Source organism: Uranotaenia lowii, chromosome 1, assembly GCF_029784155.1.
Source record: "Uranotaenia lowii strain MFRU-FL chromosome 1, ASM2978415v1, whole genome shotgun sequence".
Taxonomy (NCBI): domain Eukaryota; kingdom Metazoa; phylum Arthropoda; class Insecta; order Diptera; family Culicidae; genus Uranotaenia; species Uranotaenia lowii.
In genome coordinates this window covers 58,710,300-58,735,037 of record NC_073691.1, presented here as the reverse complement: position 1 = coordinate 58,735,037, position 24,738 = coordinate 58,710,300, and the positions used below count along the sequence as shown (strand labels likewise).

The 24,738-nt window shown below is 40.4% G+C and overlaps 1 protein-coding gene across 2 annotated transcripts in view; it reads right to left on the bottom strand.

Moving 5' to 3' along the window:
* LOC129747936 (beta-1,4-mannosyltransferase egh) overlaps positions 1–24,738 on the bottom strand; it is an 81,009-nt gene that overhangs the window by 34,835 nt on the left and 21,436 nt on the right. Inside the window, exon 2 of one of the 2 annotated variants that reach the window (XM_055742373.1) lies at positions 4,820–4,911. The exons of the other annotated variant lie outside the window; for it this stretch is intronic. The gene's annotated coding sequence lies outside the window, so the exon portion shown is untranslated. The remainder of the gene's footprint in view (positions 1–4,819; positions 4,912–24,738) is intronic. 2 annotated transcript variants of the gene reach the window in all.

Below are 24,738 nucleotides of genomic sequence, written 5' to 3'. Positions count from 1 at the left end.
AGCTTATATGTACAATTACATTTTTCGGCGTTAACTTCCATACCGTTTAATCCACACCATACTGATAATCGGTCAACGTCTTCCTGAAGCGCAATACAATCCAATATCGAGTCAATGGCCCGGTAGATTTTGAGATCATCTGCGAACAGCAGTTTCGGCGACTCAAGGAATGTTGCCAGGTAGTTAATAAAAATCAAGAAGATAAGCGGTCCTAGATGACTACCCTGGGGAACACCAGGCGGCATGTCGAACACGGAGGAGTGAGCCCCACGAATGTTTATAAAGCTTTGACGATTCAGCAGATGCGAATGCAGCCATTTAGTTGCCCACTCAGGAAATCCATATCGACCTAGTTTTTCTCTTACGATTGTGCGAGGTACTATAACGAAAGCCTTGGCAAAATCTACGTATATCGAATCCACTTGCAGTTTTTTATATGTTGTAGAATGCAAATCGCTGGCATAGGTCATTAGATTTGTCAAGGTTGATCGTTTCTTGATGAGCCCGTGCTGGACATCGGTGAGTATTGGAGTGGCTGCTAAAGAGATTCTCTCGTATATCAGGACTTCTAGCCTTTTCCACACGATGAGCATTTCCTGACTTATGGCTCGGTGAGATTGATGCGATTTTCCACGGAGTAGGAAAAGTACCTTCCTAGATCGATCGATTGAAAATCATGCACAGCGGTGTGACAAGCGAAGCAGCTATTATTAGAACAAGCGATTCTGGAATCCCTTCAGGCCCAGATCCTTTCGAGGGATCAAGAGAATTTAGCACTTTTAGAATTTCTTGTTCAGTGAAAGACTGATGTCATAGCTAGGTAGTGTATCAAAGTAAACATTGTTACAATCACGAGTGACTGAGCTATACACACTGCTTAAAAAATCGGCAAACATGTCAGCTGACTCTTTGATGCTTTCCGATGTGCGTCCTTGAAGCGTCACAGAGATGATGGGATACAGTTACTAAGGCGGCGGCTATTGATGTATTTCCAGAATGCCGAAGGATCTTGTTTCACGTTGCGTTTGATATTAGAAATGCATTGGTTAAAAACAGCGTTGCGAAGAGTCAAACATTCAATCTCTAGCCTTGAGAGCGTTGACTTGTGTTCAGGATCGCCCCTGATGGCATGGATCGATAGCATCAGACCTTTCTTTGATGAAATAAAAACCGCACTCATTCTTTCTTATTTTTTAAACATGTTATTTTTGAGATGTCGACTGTATATTTTAATGTTAATTTTCCGGAAAATCAATCACTTGTTTTGGAAACGAACGATATTTATTTCTATTCCGACGTTTCGGTGTCGTTTAACACCATCCTCAGGGATTAAAATGGTCGTTGTTTACGTGCTTTATGACAATCAACTTTCAGGCGGTACTTGTATCGAATCTTCTTAGTACAAGTACCGCCTGAAAGGTGATTGTTAAAATAGTGAGAACTCAAATTTAAATTATTTTGAAACTAAACCTAAACGCAAAATCCGGATAGTACGCTTTCACATAAAGCACAGAAACAACGGCCATTTTAATCCCTGAGGATGGTGTTAAACGACACCGAAACGACGGAATTGAAATAAATATCGTTCGTTTCTAAAAAATTTGACTGACTTGTCGGAAAAATTAACATTCTTAAAAACATTACAACGATTTATTGAACTGTATTACGACTTAGAACTATTTTACAAATATTCCGAGACAAACTACTTATGCTCCCTTTTGGACCTCTGACTCTGGCCATTCTGGCCTCTGACTTGGCCGCTCAGGCTTCTGATAGTGTTACCGTCTCCGATGGTTGTTGACTGGGAAAAGAGATCGAGTCAAGGATCGACGGTGGCTCGATCCTCCGGAAAAAACCTCTTCGTGTCCGAGGAAAACCGATGATTTTTGGCGGGCCTTATATACGGCCTTAATACGCGCAGCATCGCCATGTTGTTACTGGGCCATTTTCGCATGTTAGCATGGTTTAATGGGCTTGGTGGTCCCAGAATAACTTGTTTTGGTCCGTGCGGTCTCGAAGGGCTTTGAGAATTAAGTTGCGGCGGCGTGTGAATGCGTAAGACGTCCCAGAGATGATCATAGAAGGTTGAAACAGCAACATCGATGTTCAGATTTTCAAAAAGTGTTTGCCTGTTTGTATCCAGTAACATTTCCATAATACAGTCGGTATCACAGTGCATAAAATCCAGATTAAGTGTATTCGGGCTAACGGGATCCGCAAGCTTGTCAGAAAAATAGTCGGGTAGTAAAACAGTAGAATGATGATGTCGGTCGGTATTTAAAATTACGTTTGGAAGGTGTAAAAGATCAGCTAAATCAGGTTTATTCACAAACAGAAAGGTCTACCATCGGCGTTTGCAAGCGAACACATCTGAGAAAACCCGCAAGCTATCGTCGATTCGATGACAGCAAGCTCCTGCTCGGTGGAGGCGTTCACTTGTAAAAATCCATCTGCATCCTCGTCGAAGATCCAAAGCAAATTCGGTAGGTTGTAATCCTCAGCTACAACGATAATATCATTACTACTAATTAACCATATTCATCAGGTATTCGAGAGAGGTACATGTGAGACGCATACGTGGCAGTTTCGGTGTTTGGCCTAAAATAGGCACGGCAGAAATAGACATTGCGACTCCGATCTTTGGTGGTCACAGCCTAGTAATGCCATTTCTTGACTATCCCAAGCAATCAATAGTCACATATTTACTTGAATGAAGGCTTTGTCTGACATAGAGAATCAACTGCTCAATTCCCTTGAGTGAACTTTATGTACCTATTAATGAACTTGAAAGTTGCAAAAGTGATTTATATGTAAGTTGTATGTGACTTATTTCGCCCAATTCCCATGAGTGAACTATATGTAATCATTATTGAACTTGAAAGTTACAAAAGTGATTTATATGTACGTTGTTAGGGACTTGAGTCACATAAAGGGCTCAAACGGGATTTACTAAGTCACAAAAAGTGCATTGAGATGCTTTCAAAATCACATCAATTTGTCAAGTTTGGAATCCGGCGCGTGGCATCATGGCGGCACCATGTACTGAACATAGTAAATAATCAAGGGAGGTGATATGAACCGATGCCAAGAGTGTAATTGAGATAGAGAAAGAATATTTTGCTCAACCTCTTAGCTGAATGAAACTATGATTTCAAAGTAGTAGAAGATTCCTTTGAATTCAGCTACAGTATTTGAAAGACCCAAATACTAGTATTTCACTAGCTACTTGCTAGCATCCTCAGTGGGTTATCGACTTACCCACTGAGGATGCCAACAAATAGCTAGTGAAATACTAGTATTTGGGTCTTTCAAATAATATTTTGCTCATTTTAGGATTTTTTGGAAGCTAAATTAAAAGGCCGCTGGAAGCTGAATAGAAGATCATTAAGACTTGTTTTGGAACTTGAAAGTATCAATAAGAACTTAAATTTAAGCTGCATAGAACGTACTCAATATCAATGATAGGGCTGAGTAAGCTGTACCTGTTTTATGGGACTTTTGGTTGCTTGGGTTATTTTAACGTTCGTCAACGTTTTCTACACCCTACTAGCATGAAGAAATTTTATCTTTCTCGAGCTAACTTCTGGTAGCACATCAATCAGCTCGTGGCTCGTGGTTTGCTAAGTGTTAGTGAATGTCGTTTTTAAGCTTTATTCCCTCAGATTTAAGCTTTTTCTCCTGGAGAGCATTTGAGATGAAAGCTCAAATCTGAGAAAAAAAGCTTAAATCTGAGAAAAAAAAGCCCAAATATGACAAAAAAAAGCTTAAATCTTAGAGATGTGCTCCACACGGATTCTATATCATTGCAGTCCTGTGAGGAAAGCAAAAAACAGTTTTCGTTTCCAACTTTCATTCCTATAATAAGACAAACCCTCGGCCAAACGCCAAAAAGCCATCATTTTGCACTTTTTGTGATGAGTGGTGGCAGAAAGACTATGACAATAAACGCTCGCTCTCCATCTGGTTCAGGTGGTACATTGGTTAAGCTGTCTGATAGATGAAGGTAGAAAATTGTTGTGAGTTCGAATCTCAATATCCAACGGATTTTTTTTTGTTTTATGGCGTATCGAGAAAAACGCGTTTGAAAAGTACAACCTATTTATAATCGCTAATTAAAAATCACTTGGAATTTTTGCATTTTATGAAAAACAAACGATTTTTAGAAGCATCCCCTATATGTTAGAACAGAGAAATATCAATTTTGAAAAAACAACGCGCTCTTTTAGATAGAACCTAGCTCACGATATATTTTGTCTAACCTGTTTATACACCCTTTGCTATTTTCTCATTTTTAGCTTTAGTTATAAGCTCGCATTCATTTGCAACGATGTTTTTATGTTGAATAAAGAGGCAAATTGATTATTTTTAATCAATAAAGAGGCAAATTGATTATTTTTAATCAATAAAGAGGCAAATTGATTATCTTTAACTTGTTTGCGGAGTAGTAGCAAAAAATTTTTCCGGGGTAAAGGGTGTATATCAATGTGATGTCAATTCTGGTTTTAAAATGTTGATAGATCCTTCACTCAAATTGAATTTTTAATGTAACCGAAAATTATTTTCTCAAAAGGGTTTTGCCGTTAAGTAGTGCAAATGTTGGCCTATCATGAGGTGCTGAAAATGGTTTTTGTTAACTTTTGGAGAAAGATCCTTTTCACGTGTTGGTACAGATATCATCTTTGGCTCTGCCTCAGCATATCAACACGCGATGAAAATGATAGAAAATAAGAAAACGAAAACTGGGCGCTCACAAATTAGACACATTAGAAATCCTTCTTGTTTGCATCCATTAAAAATATTTTCAAAGCATAGAACTTACTTTTGACTGCGTTACATAATCCATGAGCTCAAGTTTCACAGTCTCAATCGTTATAGTCAACCATTCATTGTAAGTCTATCAACATCGGTTACCTGTTGAAGAAGAGAAAATATTCTTATTAGTAAGATATCTGTTATGATTGTTAAAAAGAAAATTTGATCGCGAATGTGTAACAGGCTTTGTCTGTATTTTCAATATTGGAAAACAACAATGAAAATACATACCTTGAAAATATGGCGTTTCAAATAATAAAATTCATTTAAGCAACTTTGTTTTGTGATTCCCAATCGGACGTTATACCGTCTTGAACAACCTAGTATGTGCAAAAAACACCTTTTCTAACTATTGGCATTTGGACGTTCTTTACCTTAAAAGGTAAACTGAATAGTAAAACAAAAACAACAGAGTGTTCGCCGATAGTTCACTATGTATTCCTATTTTCTAGTTGTGATTGCATTGCATTGTTTAGAAGATTGGATTTTCGATGACACATATTATCGTCACTAGAATACTTTCATTTGATTTATTACTCTGTTCGAACATCTTCAACAATGTATGCCATGGAAGGCAGTTAGTTCCAAGAACATAGGTTCTGACTATACGGAGAGGATCACAAGAATCACGCCTCGAAAGAATGAGAGTCAGATTCCCGTCCAATAATGTTATGACTGAGCCTGAGATTGTTGCACTCATACGTACTGTCTGTACGCATACATTATGGGAAGAGGCATATCTAAGGTTGAAAGGTTGTTGGAGCTTTATCAACATCAACTTGCCGCAAAAATTCCACCCGCCCGCCTAGGCAGTGCGGAAGTTGACGTGATGAGACTGTTACTGAGACAGAGATGTATGTAAATATTTCTTCTCTACCTCGCCACTCTATCAGCTGTCTATGCGTCCAAACCGTTCTGTGGCAGAAGTGTAGACACGCTATTTAATTGCAACGGTTTCCGGAATGGTGTCAGGGCTCGTTTCGTGATGTGGGCTGAGGAATGTACAAATATACGAGCTGGAAAACTTGGACTGCTGACAGGAATACATAAATCGTTAGAGATTCTCATATCTTTCTTTTTTTCCTGAGATTTGTCAATTCTCCTTATAATAATTTAGTTGAAAAAAAGTTAAATTTACAAAACTGACTCATCGGAAAAGCAAAGCAACGCTACACGTTTTCCAAAAAGTTAAGCAGGGCCCAAAAATTAGCATGTTATCTGTGCACATGTTCACGTTTTCGGTGCATGTGGAAGCTCCATTAATCGAATTACTTTTACTCACAAAAAAAAACTACTGATGCCGCCTTTCAACATTTGGTAACAACAGCTGGCTGGCTGGCTGCATGAATAGATTACAAACCAAAAAAAAGTTGGTAGGTATAGCTGTTCGCAAGCCATTTAGGATTAAGAAACCCTCCGATAGGTCATTGTACTGCGCGGTACTTCTCTAATATGGTGCTCACTGATTCATTCGCAAAACTTAATGTAGAAAATTGTTCGATTTTTATCGATTTACTTTGAAAGACAAAATTGCCGTTTATGCTATATTAAATATAATTTTATAATCACCCTTTCTTTAATGATCGTCAATTCAGGATATCTAAATCTTTCAATATTAATGCTGTGTTTTGTATAATTTATGAATCGACCTCATGACAGTTCCATAGTTTTCTGATTGACTCCACAATCACAATCAATATTCTTCAACCCAAACAAAGAACACGTCAAATTGTTCCAGAGAAAGTTGCTATCTTTAATGGGAGGGATCCAAATCCATTCAGGCAGACAGCAAGAAAACGTCAAATGATGGTATAGGTATCATTAGAATAATTACGTTTCATGATTCAGTTTACCTTTTAAACGACTTTCACTGTGCAGCACGTAAGCGACGTTTAATGCATTGTATAATATTTTATCGATTTAGAAGAAAATTGCACAAAGCACTTCACACATCAACTAGAGAAACTTAATCCTGCCGACCGCCCGCCCGTTATCAAACTAGAACAACCAATCGAAGGACTTTGGGATGCCGCTCGTTGAAGTGTTTACTACTCTTGTTCGGATTCCGTTTTTTTTTTCGAACGATAAGACACTCTCGATTAGTCACTCTGGTTGGGTTGAGTAGTTATTAAAATATGCCAACATCGAACGGTAATTTATGGGTTTTTTTCTGTAATTTGATGACTCTTTCCCGCACTCTTATCATAATGATATCATCGGCTCAAAGAAAGGCGTACAATTATTAATTGTACCCAACTGCCGTTTGTTTTTTTGTTATACGGCTTAAGTCACGTACACTTTTTTTAAATGATTTGATCCAATTCAGATTATTAGTATGAAGTTTAGATCATTAAGTTTTTTTTTTGTTAAAGATTGAGTTGATAATTTTTAGGATTTCATAAGTTTATATAATTTTACTACAACTTTGAAGACTGAATCCGTTCTCTCCTTTCGACTGTCCGAAAATGTTCTCCAAAGGTAGAGGGCCTATAATAAAAGAGTGTAGGAAAAGAGGAGGTCAAGCAAGGTCAACGAGAAAGCTTCTAAGGTCATCGACCCAGGTTGAGGTTGTCAGGCCGATAATCCAAGGTAGGTCGTCGAGCTGGTGCCAAGAAAGCTCGTTGAATCTAATGCACTGGGAGGTCTTCGGACCGGAACCATGGAAGGTCATCAGACTTTTTTACAAGATGGAAATTTGACTTCAAAAACCATAACAGTCTCTCTCTCTCTCTGCTTAAAGCACCCATCACCCGAAAGGAACTGCGTCACGTAGAACTTGATCTCACCATACTTCCGATTTACCCAGCCTGAAAGTCGCGTGATTAACCTATGCGTCCATTTTGCGTTGTTTGATGCGTCCCATGGCTCCTGCCACTTGAGCATTGACGCTGCTCGTTGAGCTTTACACACTCCTTGCTTCTTAACACTCTATATCCTCCGCCAGAGTTATGTCGATGGGAATCATGGAATGGGATCTGTTGCGCTCTACCTCTATGACGGAGCTCCAGGCCGCTCTTCCGTATCGTAGTTTCGACAGAGTTACGCTCGCAAGAAAACGTCTCTGGCTACTCTTTGGACCATGGCAATTCGGCATAATCCAGGCCAATTGATCGATGACTTTCGATGCACTTCCACAACAGCATTTGACATGCGCATCAAAACTTAACGACCATAACTCCAAAGTATTTCAGCTGCTGTTTCGAAGATGTCGTGTGTCCTCCAACAGTAATCTTCATGTGCGGCACAACTATTTTGTTGGTCACGAGCAGAACTTCTGTTTTATGGGCAGCTATCTGAAGCTTAACTCCCTCCATCCAGATGCCAACTTCTTTCTACGGACACCGTTACAAGGTCTTCTACCTCCTCGATTGTTTCGCCGGTGATCATGGGCACCCCTCTGCTGGTAGTTTCAGCGTTAACACCTCATTATACATGGCATTCCAAAGCACAGGTACGAGTATGACACCCTGTGAAACACCCGCTGTAGGGCAGTAGATCGTAACCCAGATTCGGTTTCGTACGTGAAGACTCGATTTTCGAAGAAGCTTCCTATTATTCTGCAGAGGGTATTGGGAACAAGCCTCAAGCGGGAACAAGGTTCTCAGACTTATGCAAATGTGTCTTTGATTAAAGCCACTGGATGATCGTCGGACAAGATGTTAAAGAAAGTCGTCAAAACAGTGCCATTGAATTTCGTTCAGAACTTTAAATGTCGTTGGACTAGAAATCATTGAAAAGTTGCCGAGTTGTAGACATTGGAAGGTCGTTGAACTGGAGCCAGGTAAAGGTTGTCGGACCAGGAGATCTGAAAAGGTTGTCGAGCCAGAAAACAAATGGATGGTCCACAGGAAAGCTGATCATCATCGCTCAGCCTACTACCAGAGATACAGCGAAACTGGAACTTCTGGTGGCAGTAATTTCAGTCAGGTTACTAGGTGAATCCATCGTGCAGAAGCTGTCCACTAAGGTTTCCCGTTGAGTGTTGTTTATTGTTTAAAACATCAACGGATCACATGTTGATCCTAATGATTACTAACTAACAAATTAAAATTAATATCAACATAAAACTACACAATACTTGATACACTTAAAATTTTTCTTCGGAATACGTTCCTTGAGACGTCGAAGTCGAAATGTTCGGAAAACCGATTAAAAGTTTTTAGAATGCCGATGAAAGCGCTGTTAGCCCCGTAATTGTTCAGGCGAATCGGAACTTAGAGCTGCAGTTTCTGGTTTCGTAATCCTCGGGGTCGTACGCTGAGAGGTATGGCCTCCAACAGTTCGGGGCAGTCGATTCTAGATGTGAGAAGGTCCGCTACAACTAGAGCATGTGTGGCATTTCGGCGTACTTGGAGCGTATCTAAGCCTATGAGACGGCAGCGGTTTTCATAGCTTGGTAAACGAAACAGATCCTGCCAGTTTAAGTGTCGTAGAGCGTACCGCAAGAAACGCCGCTGGATAGCCTCGACTCTTTCAGCTCTGTTCTGGTATTCGTATCCGTTCGTATGAATCTTGAACTCCAGCCTTCGGTCGAGAATAACGCCCAGATCGTTGATATGGTCCACCCGGATGATGGTTTGGTCTCCGAGGATGTACTCTGCATGAAGAGGATGCCGCTTATGGGTAAACGATATTACCGAGCATTTACTGCGGTTCAAGGGCAAGCAATTGATATCGCACCAGTGAGCAAAAGCAGTGAATTGCTGTTGGAGGAAGTTGATGGTGTGAAAAAGTTTCAGGTCATCGGCATAAGCGAGCTTTGTGCCACCGAGGAGCGAGAGTACATCATTAAAATAGATCACGAAAATGATCGATCCCATATGACTTCTTTGAGGCAATCCTGAAGAGGCAACGAACTGCCTAGAAAAGGATTCACCAGAACGAACGGATAACTACTTTCGTCCCATTAAGTAACTCCGGAACCAATCCAGTAGGGAACCACAGAAGCCTAAACGTTCGAGCTTTGCGATTGCAATTTCGAGGTTCACCTTATCGAACGCAGCAGAGAGATCTGTGTAAATGGCGTCTGTTTGACTTTTCTTGGCAAAGCTGTCCTGCACGAACGATTTAAAACTCAGTAGGTTTGTAGTCGTGGATCGTTAAGCATGAACCCGTGCTGATCGTTGGAGAAGTGATGCTTGCAAAATGAGAAAATTGGATCCAAAACAACCAGTTCAAACAATTTGGCGATCGCGCATAGAGCGGAGGTTCCGCGATAGTTGCTCACGTCTCTCTTATCTCCCTTTTTTGTGGACAGGAAACATGTAAGCTTCTTTCCATAATGAGGGAAAGATTCCGCAGTCTAGCGATGATTGAAAGATATGCCTGATAGGTGTCAGCAGAGATGGCATAAAACGCTTCAAAAAAGTAGCTGGTATACCGTCCGGGCCCGTAGAAGATGAATTTTTTAGCTTAGCTATCGCTTTTAGGATGGCTGCATTGTCGACCAGAATACCACTCAAAGATGACCCTAGGGGTGATATATTTCCGACAGCTCTGGCCAGTTTCTCCAAGGAAATTCCCCCAGTTGTGAAAATACTAGAAAAATTCTCGGCAAAAAGTTCACAAATTTCTGGATCAGAATTCGCTGTGTCGCTGTCAAGGAACATGTAGGACGGAAGCCCTGGTTCTTTCCGTTCATTTTTTACGTGCTTCCAAATAGATTTCGGACTGGTCTTGAAATTCCTTAGCAACCGATTTAGATAATTCAAGTAGCTACGCTTACTGACTTTTTTATAAGCAGAGTTTAGTTTGCGGTATTCTCCCTTAGTGTAAGGGGATTTGTGCTTGTTGTAGTTTCGGAGTGCACGTTTCTTGGCCGTCTCCAGTCGCCGGAAGAATCTCTTCGAGGAAACATCAAGTTTTATTGAGATCCTGTATGTGTTTGTGTGTGTTTTAAAGTTATTCACCTAGGTTAAATAAAAATTTAAATAACGAATGGTACTTCAAAATACGGTCTCTTCAGTTCGTTACTATAGGACAATGAGTGCAATGAAATATACACACTTAATCTTTTCTCCTGTGGTCGGGACGATTTCGTCCTGTATTTTCAACAGCTGAAATTACAGGACGATTTCAGGACACCAGAATCGCTCAGGAAAACAATTGTCCTGTAGGTTCGAAACGGTTTCCTCCTGTGGTTTTCTGTAAGCTCGGGACCCTTTCCTTCCGCGATTTACAGGGAATTCTGTTTTTTTCCCAGGTTCCTCATCCCAATTTAAGATTTTTCTCGTTTATAAATAAAAACAATGTTTTATTCATTCACACATAAATTAATTTATTGTCACACTTTTTTTTATCACACAACACAATTGAATACTTACAAAATCGACGCAATTGACTAGAAAAATCCTTTTCCCGACCCATTTTGAAAAAGAAATGGTTCAATCGGATCGAAGAGAAGTCGTTAGGGATTCCTCGAAGATGTTGACAAATCGGCTGAACAAGCTGCTGTACGTGTGTCTTTAGCGGTGCTGCTTAGACATTCTGCAAAAACCCCGCGGGGCGCCTGGTGAAGAAGTCGACAGATCGATCACTCAAGCCAAAGAAATTATCTGCGGGACACAATTTCGTTAATCATTAGTATTTATGAGCCACCAGATTACCAAAATGGAACTTACCGATTCTCATCTGGATGATGCACTCAGCACGGCCGACGGAACTGGCAGCGCTTTACGAGACTCCCGTTGGGTTTGTCGTCACTCGCAGTTTGAACAAAAAAAACATTAAACTATTTAAAATTTGTTAAAACTGCTACGAAAAGCAACTGAAAAAAAAAATAACGACGAACTGAACTCTTTCGCGGGCGAATTGAGCTTTTTAGTTTAAACACGTTTAAGCAATGGTAGAAAGAGAAAGAAATCCTTTTGTTTTTTTTATTACAGGAGAACAAGAGAAAAAAAAATTGACAAGAAATGTGTCTACAGGAATTCAGGAGCATACTGTCCTAAATTCACGGAGTTTGTTTGAGTTCCTATGCACTCGTAGGAATGTCGACCTAAATTTCAGGAGAAATGATGTATCACGAAATTCGGGTGGGTTCACGTACGAGTTTCGTGAAAATTTAGCAGTTCCCCTGTGGTTCGGAGAATCGAGGTCCCGAGCGGAATATATGCAATCTAAGTGTGTACCCTCATATAATCTCTACTTCCGTCCAAAATTCTATAGAAATCGTATTTCTAGATCCATGCCTGAAATATTGCACCTCGCATAACTTTTGATCTCATCGATAGACATATTCAAAAACCTCAGACATGCTAGCTTTATATTTCAACAATCACTCTGCAAAATTTAAAAAAAAAATGTAGCGTAGTTTCAGAGATATTGAAGTTTGAATGAGAAAAGTCCAAAAAGTCCGATTTCCGTAGAATTACTGTTTCTCAGGCCACACAAATTTTGTGATATAATAGTGTGATAGTTGATCTATTTAACGAAAAAAATTTGATCAAAAAATATCATCAGAGTAAAAAGTTATGGAAGTTCAAAGTCGAAGCGACAGTGCGCCTGCTTCCAATTTCTATACAATTATGAACGGTACTGTATATATTCTTTAGGAATATCTGAACTTTTATAGAATGCTCAAGTAATAAAAAAAATCCATAAACTGGTTACTTGAATGCTTACTCAGCCTTAAATTAATCATCAATATTTTATAGCATTTTTCTCAGCTTGAAAATTAAGTTCTTATCGAAACTTTCGAGTTTTACTGTCGATAATCGGTAGAAGGCTTTTTAGCTTTCAAATGAGATCGCACTAAAAAGAATTTCTAGGAAAATCAAGCATTCATTTATATCTACCGTTATAGTACCGTTCATAATTGTATAGAAATTGGAAGCAAGCGCACTGTCACTTCGACTTTGAACTTCCATAACTTTTTACTCTGATGATATTTTTTGATCAAATTTTTTGCGTTAGATAGATCAACTATCACACTATTATAACACAAAATTTGAGCTTTCTGCAGTTTGTGTGGCCTGAGAAACAGTAATTCTACGAAATCGGACTTTTTGGACTTTTCTCATTCAAACTGCAATATCTCTAAAACTACGCTACATTTTTTATTGAAATTTTGCAGAGTGATTGTTGAAATATAAACCTAGCATGTCTGAAGTTTTCGAAAAGTTCTATCGATGAGATCAAAAGTTACGCGAGGTGCAATATTTCAGGCACGAACCTTGAAATGCGATTTCTATAGAATTTTGGACGATTCATGAGAACGATATCGTATCCTCCACCAATCAGACAAAAAATGTGACAATGAAGAAAAGAAAAAAGGAATAAATGATCTATTTGTGTTTTGAAATCAGAATCTCGCGATATTGTTTTGATTTTTTGGTTGAAATAGATTTACTGGTTTTTAAACAGAGAATATGATTTTCCTATGAAAACATTCGTCCAAAATTCTATAGAAATCGCATTTCTAGATCCATGCCTGAAATATTGCACCTCACGTAACTTTCGATCTCATCTATAGAACTTTTCAAAAACCTCAGACATGCTAGCTTTATATTTCAACAATCACTCTGCAAAATTTCAATAAAAAATGTAGCGTAGTTTCAGAGATATTGCAGTTTGAATGAGAAAAGTCCAAAAAGTCCGATTTTCGTAGAATTACTGTTTCTCAGGCCACACAAACTCCAGAAAGCTCAAATTTTATGATATAACAGTGTAATAGTTGATCTATCTAACGCAAAAAATTTGTTCAAAAAATGTCATCAGAGTAAAAAGTTATGGAAGTTGAAAGTCGAAGTGACAGTGTGCGTGCTTCCAAATTCTATACAATTATGAACGGTACTGTATGTGCTGTATTGGCTGGTAAACGGTGGATAATGTGCAACACGAGACCCCATAGTGGTCATATCACCTCTTATTCACAACTCCTATCTCTACCTCCCCGCGGTGCCGGCTGGGGTGCGAGTAACCTAAGCGGAGATCGGGTACCCAACCCCGGTGGATGCTTTGGTCGCATGCAGACTGAGAAGGTGGCCGCACGCGTCTGTTCCCCAGGTCAGGGGCGGCGTGCAACAACAACCGAGCGTCTGTTCTCCAGGTCAGGGGCGGCTCAAACAGCGTCTGTCTTGTAGCAAGCGGCTGAATTTATGAAATGCGGCTCCCGCCAGCTATGTCCAAGATGGCAGCCCCATCGCGGGATAGGGACTTTAGGCTAACAACCTACTGCTCCCGATTTGAAATTGTTACGGAATCCGAAAGAAATGACCGACCTGGAACTTTGGCGACGACTTTTAGCATGAAAACACGGACACGAATTGGAACTTGGAATGTTTTAACCCTTGCCCAACAAGGCAAACTGGAACAACTTGCTAGAGAGGCAAGCCGCCTCAAGCTTGAAATTCTGGGACTGAGCGAAGTCCGTTGGCCTAATACTGGAGAACACAAGACACAATCCGGGCAAGTCCTGCTTTACTCTGGCATACGAGGAGAACATGCTACTCGGGAACGAGGAGTTGGTTTCCTGTTAAGCCCGCAGGCCTACGCGGCCCTCATTAGATGGGAACCGATAAACGAAAGAATAATCGTAGCCAGATTTAGAACACGGGTTAGAAACCTTACAATGGTCCAGTGCTATGCGCCAACTGACGTTGCCGACTTGCAGGAGAAAGAGCAGTTTTACAGTCAACTGAACAGCGTGGTTGAGAGAATTCCGAAGGGTGACATTCAAATCCATTTGGGCGACTTCAACGCAAAGATTGGCTCCGACAATCAGGACCTTGAGCGCATCATGGGGCGCCATGGCCTAGGACAGATGAGCGAAAACGGAGAGCTGTTTGAAGAATTTTGTGGCAACAACAACATGGTGATCGGTGGATCGCTCTTCCCCCATCGACCAGCACATAAGGTCACTTGGGTATCCCGAGATGGCCGAACAGAAAATCAAATTGACCACATCTGCATCAGCCGAAAATGGAGAAGGAGCCTTCTTGATGTCCGCAACAAGCGAAGCGCAGACATTGCATCTGACCATCACCTCGTCCTTGGCGAGATACGACTGAGAGTTGCACGTGTCCAACGGCGCGAGGAGAAAGTCGGGTGTCGTTACGACGTCCGCCGGTTGGAGAATCCAGAGGTGAAAAGGGCATACGTTGAACAGCTAGAATCCCGAGCCTCGGAGCTGCCGACAGACGGAACAGTCGAAGAACAGTGGTGTGGAATCAAGAATGCCTTTATCACGACGAGCCATGGTACTCTCGGTAAAGTTTGTGGAAGAAGGAGTGAATGGATGTCGGATGAAACTTGGAGGATGGTCGATGATCGGAGAAAGGCGAAAGTCGGAATTGAGCAGGCATGTACCGGGTCAGCCAAAGCAGCCGCCCGCTTACGATATGCGGAGCTGGAAAAGGCAGTTAAACGAGCTTGTAGACGAGACAAGAGAGCCTGGACAAACTCCCTAGCCGAAGAGGGAGAAAGAGCCGCCGCCAATGGAGATATCCGATTACTTTATGACATTTCTCGCCGCCTCAGTGGTGCAAGGACTAATGCAAGAATGCCGCTAAAAGACCGAGCAGGTCAGTTATTGACCGATCGAACAGATCAGCTCAAACGATGGACTGAGCACTTCGAACAACTCTTCCGAGTCACGAATAGCGATGGCCAACAGAATCTGCAGCTCGAAGCGCCAACAGTAAGTCGCATAAATGGCGTCAACTCGGAAGCGCCTTCGCTGGCTGAAATAGAAGCGGCAATCAAAAACATGAAATCCAACAAAGCACCTGGGATCGATTGCATCCCTGCTGAAATGCTGAAAGCCGACCCTGCCCTATCAGCACAAATGTTGCACCGTCTTTTCGCTGACATCTGGGATACTGCAACATTCCCGGCCGACTGGATGCAGGGTATCCTCGTAAAGGTCCCGAAGAAAGGAGACCTGACAGAGTGCGGTAACTGGCGAGGCATAACGTTGATCTGTACAACCCTCAAAGTACTCTGCAAAGTGATTCTGAACAGGATCCAGGAGAAAATAGACGCCACACTCCGACGGCAACAAGCTGGATTCCGATCTCGACGATCATGTGTGGACCACATCACAACGCTCCGAATCATACTGGAACAAATCAACGAATTCCAGGACTCTCTTCTGCTGGTGTTCGTTGATTTCGAAAAAGCATTTGACCGACTTAACCATGAAAACATCTGGGCGGCTCTAAGGCGACGAGGGGTCCCAGAGAAACTAGTCCATCTCATCGAAGCACAGTATGAGGCATTTTCGTGCAAGGTCTTGCACGACGGTGTCTTGTCCGAACCAATCCCGGTAACTGCTGGAGTGAGACAAGGATGTATTCTATCACCGCTACTTTTTCTAATCGTAATGGATGAGATTCTGATTGGATCGATTGACTGTGCACCGAACCGAGGATTGCCGTGGAATCCTTCAACAATGGAGCAACTGAACGACCTTGACCTGGCTGACGATATTGTTTTGCTCGCCCAAACACAACCAGATATGCAGAGCAAACTCGACGACCTCACCGAAAGTTCCAAGGCAGCAGGTCTCAAAGTCAATGTCGGAAAGACCAAGTCGATGGAGATCAACACAGGAGATCCCTCCTGTTTCCTGGTAGCTGGGCAACAAGTTGAGAAAGTGGAGTGCTTCCAGTATCTTGGTAGCCAGATTACGCCTGATGGTGGTACCAGAAAAGACATCGGAACACGGATCAGAAAGGCCCGATTTGCGTTTGCGAGTCTCCGAAACATCTGGCGGTCACGCCAGATCTCTCTACGAACAAAAATCCGAATCTTCAACTCAAACGTCAAATCCGTATTGCTGTACGGGTGCGAAACTTGGTGCACATATGCGGTAACGACGCGAAAACTGCAAGTATTTGTAAACCGCTGCCTGCGGAATATCATCCGCGCTTGGTGGCCTGGCAACTGGATCTCGAATGAGGAACTACATCGCCGGTGTCATCAAAAGGCGCTAGAAATCGAGATTCGGGAACGTAAGTGGAGATGGATTGGGCACACGCTGCGAAGAGATGAAAACGAGATTTGCAGAGAGGCGCTAGATTGGAATCCAGAAGGTCATCGAAGAAGAGGCAGACCCAGAAATTCGTGGCGGCGAAGTCTAGCCGCTGAAATCCGAACTGTCGACGAGAATCTTGACTGGGACCAGGTGAAGACGCTGGCTCCGGATCGTCAACAGTGGAGGTCTTTTACCACGGCCCTATGCACCGGAGGATCGGCGCGGGATCATTAAGTTAAGTAAGTAAGTAACTGTATGTGCTGAGCTAAAAAATCTCGATTTTTCAAGAAATTATCGACTTTTGTCCACATTTTCCCCATGGAATTTAGATTCCAATTTTATTTCGCTCTTGAGAAAAAAAATTAAAATATGAATTAATTTTAGAATTCAATTTGTTTATATAGCGGAAAAATGATCCATAGAGAATTTTCCCGGTTTTGAAATGAAATTCCCGGTTTTTTCCCGGTCCCATTTTCAATTCCCGGTTTTTTTCCCGGTTTTCCCGGTTCGCTGGCCACCCTAGGATGCTCACGAAGTTCAAACCAAGCTTTGGAGTTGAACCCTTGATCTTAACTATGGTAAAAAGTTCGTGGTTATTGGGGATAACTGAATGCAAGTAAATCCGTTTCCGCAAGGCAAAGAGTGATGCCTGACTAGTAGACACCAAGTAAATAACTAATATAGAGCAGTTCCATAGATCGCATTCTGTGTAACAGGATTTTACGCAATGTGACATATGTGTTCTGATGGACCAAGAAATTTATGTTAAAACCGAATTTTGGAGGTCAAATTCTTCGAGATGCCTACTCATGAAAAGGTTCCAACCAGATTCCAATTGGTTTTTCCAGGTGAATTTGTGTAAAATATCATGATTTTGCAAAGGTTTTGCTTCTGTGGTAAAAATAATAGATCTATTCATGAATGAAAAAAGTGTGCAAAGATAAAAAAAGAGATTTTATTAGAAAGTAAGAGTATTTCTTGTAATCAACGATAAATTATTTTTTTTATATTTTTGTTTTAAATATAATATTAACACCTTTATTTGCTTCATAGAATTTTTTTCGATCAAATGAATAGTTTTTAAAATACACACGTTTGTAACTGCCCGGATACTAAATGATTATAGCCTTAGTACACTTTCTGTGAATTGGTAGTTTAAGCATTTGTAAGATGCTAGCCTCCGGAGATGTAGGCTTAGAGTTAAATAAATGGAATCTCTTCGAGGAAACATAAAGTTTTATTGAGATTCTGTATGCGTTTGTGTTCGTTTTAAGGTTAACTTTTTTTTTTAATAACGAATTGTACTTCAAAGTACGGTCTCTTCAGTTTGTTACTATAGGTCAATAAGTGCAATGCAATATACCCTCATATAACCTCCACGCTTTGCATTTACATTTGCGGGTCTCCGGAACATCTGGTGCTCACGTCAGATATCTCTACGAACGAAAATTTGAATTTTTAACTCAAACGTCAAATCCGCATTGCTGTACGGGTGCGAAACTTGGTGCACATATGCGGTAATGATGCGAAAACTGCAAGTATTTATAAACCGCTGCCTGCGGAATATCATCCGCGCTTGGTGGCCTGGCAACTGGATCTCAAATGAGGAACTACATCGCCGGTGTCATCAAAGAGCGCTAGAAATCGAGATTCGGGAACGTAAGTGGAGATGGATGAGAAGATGCGAAAAGATGAGAACTGGATGTGCAGAGAGGCGGTTGAATGGAATCTGGAATGACATCGAAGAAGAGGAAGACTCAGAACCTCGTGGCGGAGAAGCCTAGCCGCCGAGATACGAACTGTCGGGACTAAGTGAAGACGCTGGCTCCGGATCGCCAACAGTGGAGGTCTTTCACCACGGCCCTACGCACAGGAAGATCGGCGAGGGAACATTAAATACGTAAGTAGGTAACCTCTACGCTTCAAAGTCCGCTTGCGACTTTTTACCTTTAACTCCACCCAGATTCTTGAACCTTCGCTTAGAAGGTCTTTGAGGATCCGAGTTCCTCATAACTCGAGGTCTGATATCCTCCCTGTGTAGTGGCGATTAAATGTAGCGAGATTATTCTGGAAGCGCAGCTTTCACAGCACACTCCCCGTACTTCACAATTTCAAAAAGGTACTCCCTGTTGTATCGAAAAGTCCGTAACAGCCTTCACAAATCACGGCAAATGCAATATCATTATTTGGTTTTTGCCAAGGTGTGAATATATTCAGGAGGTGTTACCGAATATCGAATTCCCGATTCAGCCATTTTGGCTATGTAGGCTATGCAACTATGCGGAATTCATGAAGTTTGTTTACCAACAAACCACAGAAAAGCTGAGCAAAAAATAAACAAACTCATTGAGAGCCCCGCTCACTCCTCGCCTACTTACTGTGAAAGTCGGAGAACCTAGTGTATCAAAAAACCTTGGTTTTTGCCTGTTAAGAGTTTTCAAACGGACATCCGATTTTTGATATCGGAATGAACTTGCCAAATAAAAAAATCAGAGTTGGATTTTACAATCAGTTGAAACAATATGCCATACAGATTTTTTATGATTATTTAGACATCCAAAACTGATATTCAATTGAAGGCAAAAAAAAATCAGGATCACAAAAACGCCGATTAAGTTCAATCACGGCGAGTACAATTTCGGCTAGTATAAGTTATGGCCCTCCAGATCCCCAACTGGTTCTTAAACATAATTTAACTTATGGCTCCGCAGAGATTAGTCCAGTAGCAAGTGCAAATAATGGGCGGTGAGTAACCGCCCAAAGTCAGCCAACTGTAGTATAACGTGATACTGTCGTCGACGTCGTCCATATCTAAGTGTATACCCATATATATCGGTCTCTCTACTCTAACTAATCAGCACAGAAGAGTTATGGCGGAGAAAATTGCGGCGCGCACCTTTGCGGTCGCCATCCATTGCAGGGATTTTTTTTGTTGAGAGAGGTTCCCGCCGATTGGACTTTGCTTGGTAGAGTGTTAAAAAACTCCTAGAACAAAATTTTATAAATTACTAAGTAGAAACTAAAAAAAAATCAGACCAAGGAAAACCAATTCGAATTTTAAAATTTTTATGTAAAGCTATAAAGCATATGAATTTACAAAAAAACGGAATCTTCATCTGCACCCTAGTGTTCGGCCATGTACATATACGATTCTAAGTTCTACGTAGAAGCTGAACAAAAAAACTCTACTCATTGACAATTGCAGTAGTGTAGTATCGCGTATCGGTCCGGGCACAGTTGGGATTCCCCCCACATTTAATTGATGGCCATTTAGCTGCAATTGGCGGTATTCGCTTATATCTGGCATCTGGGATGGGTATCTACATATATTTGCTTATTTATTCATCGACAGCACCAGAGTTGCTCTCGGACAAATTGACGTTACCAGGAGTGCACGGTGCAAGATGGTGGGCGAGGGCGTTCAAAAAATATCGATTATGTTACGTGGTTGGTATTCTGACCTTGGCATTACACCCTGTTATTCTTTTTCAAAGGAAATTTGATATTAAACTTTTTTTATTAAAAAAAAAACCACCTGAAACGAACCGATTTTTTTCAACAAAATTTCCTTTCCTAAGACGCCCAAACACTTGAGGTCATCCGTCTTTGGCTGGTAGCTTAAACCAAAAAGCTAATACATTATTAATGATTTCACTTTCATCGTGCTCCCGCACCCAATGAAGGTTACTGAATTGGAAAAAAACGGATGGGAAATCTGGCCGGGCCAACCAGTGTATGTGAAACACATGAGAAGTCGGTCTATACGTCTAGTCAATTAACTGAACCTGCCCATATTTCTTATTATTTCAAGAAGTGGCCCACCCAATCAATATTCGATTGAGGACAGATAGGTTAAGGACAAAGACTGTACGGTTACCGTTAACGTTTGAGACTGAACTTCGTGAATAATTTATTGGAAAAATTCTATCTCGTAGGAAGTCTCACGATATAATAGGAGTTGAATATAAAAAAAGATCGAAAGTTCAAAATTCAAAAATATTTCTATGATGAGACATTTTTAAAAACAGTTTTAGTGTAACTAGTATCAAATTTCTCTAGCACGATTGCATGCGCTAATCGAATTGATTGCCCCCGGTAGCGGGATTTTTTATCACCGGGTAAAATCTGCATACATAGCATAGTCTATATTTACGCACCTGTAACCCGTAATCACTTTCCTTCTCGTGTAGTGTACCTAGTATAAGCTATAAGTACATATATTTTCTCTCCGACTCGCTACTACTAATAGTGCAATCGACGACTAGGCAAGCTGCTGAGCTGAGCTAAGCAGAGCCGCAGTAAATACCTGCATAATTGAATCGGCGTATAATCTTGTTTAATCGTATCGTTGTTCACAGGTTTGAAATTGCTGCTGGAATCGCTAAGGTTGTTGATAAGCTTCTGCCGGGTCGAAAATTTCACAATTAGGGACATCGAATATCGGACAAATCTATTGAAGACACAAATAAATCTTACAGATTTTAAACAAAAATAAATCGAAAACTCTGCCCATTTTGTATCAAGCAACCCACCAGATGATAAAGTTCAAATTTTCCAGTTGAGTGGAGGAATATGGACAATTCCTAAGCTTCACTGAAGTGAAAACAAAAAAAAAACGATGATGCTCTGAACGATGGCGTTTTGCCTTGTATGGCGACCGTCAAAAAATGGTTCAACAGTTTAAGTCCGATTTGATGAGGTTTCTGAGCCTGCTTCGTGCTCTCTGAAGATCCATCGTTAAAAGCTGAAAAATTTCATCGGATGAACCTGCTCTATCGATCAGAAAGTAGATCGCCAGTGTTTTCTGGGCTTCACAGTTAATGATCTCCACCGACTACATATCAGGTGTAGGGAGGACAGTTACACTAAGCTCATCTATGTCGAATATTGGACCGATTTGACACCGACTTGTAGAACATCTATCTCCAGGTATTTCTCCAGAAACTGATCCTTCTACTGAAAACGTGTCTACTGTCTACTGGATACAGTTCATCATGTACGTCACCTACCCGTTGACTGGCACTTAACAACAGCATCTGTGGGACAGCTCAGAGCAGAGGAAGGTCAACCATCAACTGATCTCGAGCGAATTGTTCCTGACTGGTCATGGATGCTTCACCACCACCACTAGACCCTACTTTCTGTGACGTACCAACACACTCATGTAGTTCACCAGGACCAGGGCTTGGTAAGGGATCGCCTTCTGACTGTGACTGCGTGAACGAACGAATGTGCGCCGATTGACTTCCACAGCCATAAGCATTCAGTTGAATGCGAAACGGTCGCAGTCATTCTGCCGTTTCTTGACTGCTTGTATGGTATTCGCTGCTGCAGCTTTACGAGAGATGATTTTTTAGTCCTTCATTCTACCGCTCCTCATTCATACCGAAGGTTGCAAACAGAGAGTTTGAACGAATGGAAGCGGGACTGCGATTCTGCCAAGGTTAAGGACATTTTTCGCTCTCAATTTTTCTCTCTGGTCGTAACATTCGTCGTGTGGCTCGTGCTGCTACTGCTAGCCCCTACCAACCAACTAGGTAAAGCGTATGGAATGTGTTGGTTGGGTTGGGTGGAAAGTTTGTATCACATTTGAAAAAATGCTGAAGTAATTTAAGCCACTCTAGAACAAGCGATTTAATTATTTTAAACATGATCATTCAATGCATAAACTAATGCTTAGTTCTTTTAGAAATGAGATGCTGATAGCTCATTTCTTAGTAATTGGACATTCAAAACTTTTAAAGCATTTTGTCTTGATGATGCATTTCTGGAAGTGAAGTTAAAATATAACCATTAGACCGCTGCAAAAACGACTTTTTGCTCCCATATGTTTTTTCGATGCCTTTTTGGCCACCAAGCATCAGTGCAAAATTTGAGATAATTTGGTTGATTTCTGAATCAGCGCAAAGCGTTTCAATTTTGTATGGAAATTTGTATGAAAAAAAGCACATTAAATCGCCCAGAAAATTCAAATAAGCTCGAAATAAACTCGGTCTTTGAATTTTGGTTTTAACTATTCTCAAGCTTCATTTTTTGCTAACATGACAAGCAGCTAAGCATTTCATGAAAAAAGTTATAAACATTTCAAAATTAAAAAAAAAACGGAATCCATTGAAAAGTACTTAAAAAGGCAGACTTTACTTGCTAGAGCTTTTCATAATTTCATGAAATGTTTTTGCAAAGATTATAAAAATCAACAAAAATTCTGGCAATTGCAAAACATTTTTTTTTTGAGAATTTTTATTCTCATCCTACGGTTACACAGCTTTCAATTAAGCAGTCAAAAAGGTTAAAATCAATTAGATTATTTTGAAACAAAAAAAAATGTATAACATTCAATATCTTTACTGAGATACAAGTTACGTTTGTGCTTTGTTCACATGAATGTTACAACAAGAATCAAGCAATATTTTTCATCCAAAGTTATATTTTTAGAAACTCGCAGTACATCTCTAGGAGATTTTTTAATATTTTTCTTTTGTTTTTCCATATAAATTTCCATACAACATTAAAACTCGTTGCGCTTATTCAAGACTGGATGGATCGCTTCAAAAAATTGTATTGCTATTTCTGGTAGCAAAAACAACCAAAAAAAGTTAAGGGAGGTGTAAAAATTTAAAAATTGGAAATTTTCATACAAGGCTTGCAGCGGTCTAATAACCATTGATAAAGACTCAAAACAGCAATTTCATCGAATATAAATCCAAAAATAATTCACTATGATTTACATAATGCATTGCACCAAAATCATGTCTTCGGACGCGTTGTAGAGAATTGGTTTTTAAAGAATAGAAAATTTTACACTGAAAAATAATGAAACCTTTTAAATATGGGGGAGTGGGGAATCATGGGTCACTATTTTCTTTGTTCCATAACTTTTATATTATAAAAGATAAAATGAAAATAAAAAACTTTCATTTTATCACATTTTCAAGGTATCATTTATTTTTTATTTTTGAAAAGGTTTTTTTTCAGCAAGTTCTGACTGTTTTTTAAAGAGCTATTTTGACAAACGGTGGAGAATTGTGGGCCACTAAATCCAAATTGTCCAAATAACATGCAAAGTTTATCAGTTGACCCAAAACTGTGCTTTCATAATTCATTTCTTTATTTTCAAGCAATTTCAGATTATGAAATAAAACAGATAGTTGCGTATGATCGAAAAAACTTAAAAACCTAGCAGGCGAACGTTTTGGCAACATTCTATACATATGATGGACAAAATATTTTTTATAACTCTTCATTTGGCATAAGAATACTTTACAGAAAGGGAAATCGTAATTTAAGTTCTAAATGTGTATATAAACATAAAAATATAGGTGGTCTAAGATAACCTACAAAATGTGGCCCACCACTGCCCACAAGCTATGGTTTGCAAATTGGTTGCGTTTATGTGACTTCTTATTGATGTTTCATCGAACATTCCTTTTCCGCGTGAAAAAAATGGCAAAATTAAGATCACAAGCGTATGAACAAATATTATTTTTATGAATTTAAGGTTCCCGATCGATGCAATTTGCGAGTGCTTTTTTTTAGCTTGATAAATAAAAGAAGCATATGATGCGTATTTAAGTCAACAACGTATAGAAAAATATGCCTATGCGGAGCAACGACGATGACAATTGGATTGAAATTTTTATCACAACACACACACACACACACACACACACACACACACACACACACACACACACACACACACACACACACACACACACACACACACACACACACACACACACACACACACACACACACACACGCACACACACACACACACACACACACACACACACACACACACACACACACACACACACACACACACACACAGACACACACACACACACACACACACACACACAGACACAGACACACACACACACACACACACACACACACACACACACACACACACACACACACACACACACACACACACACACACA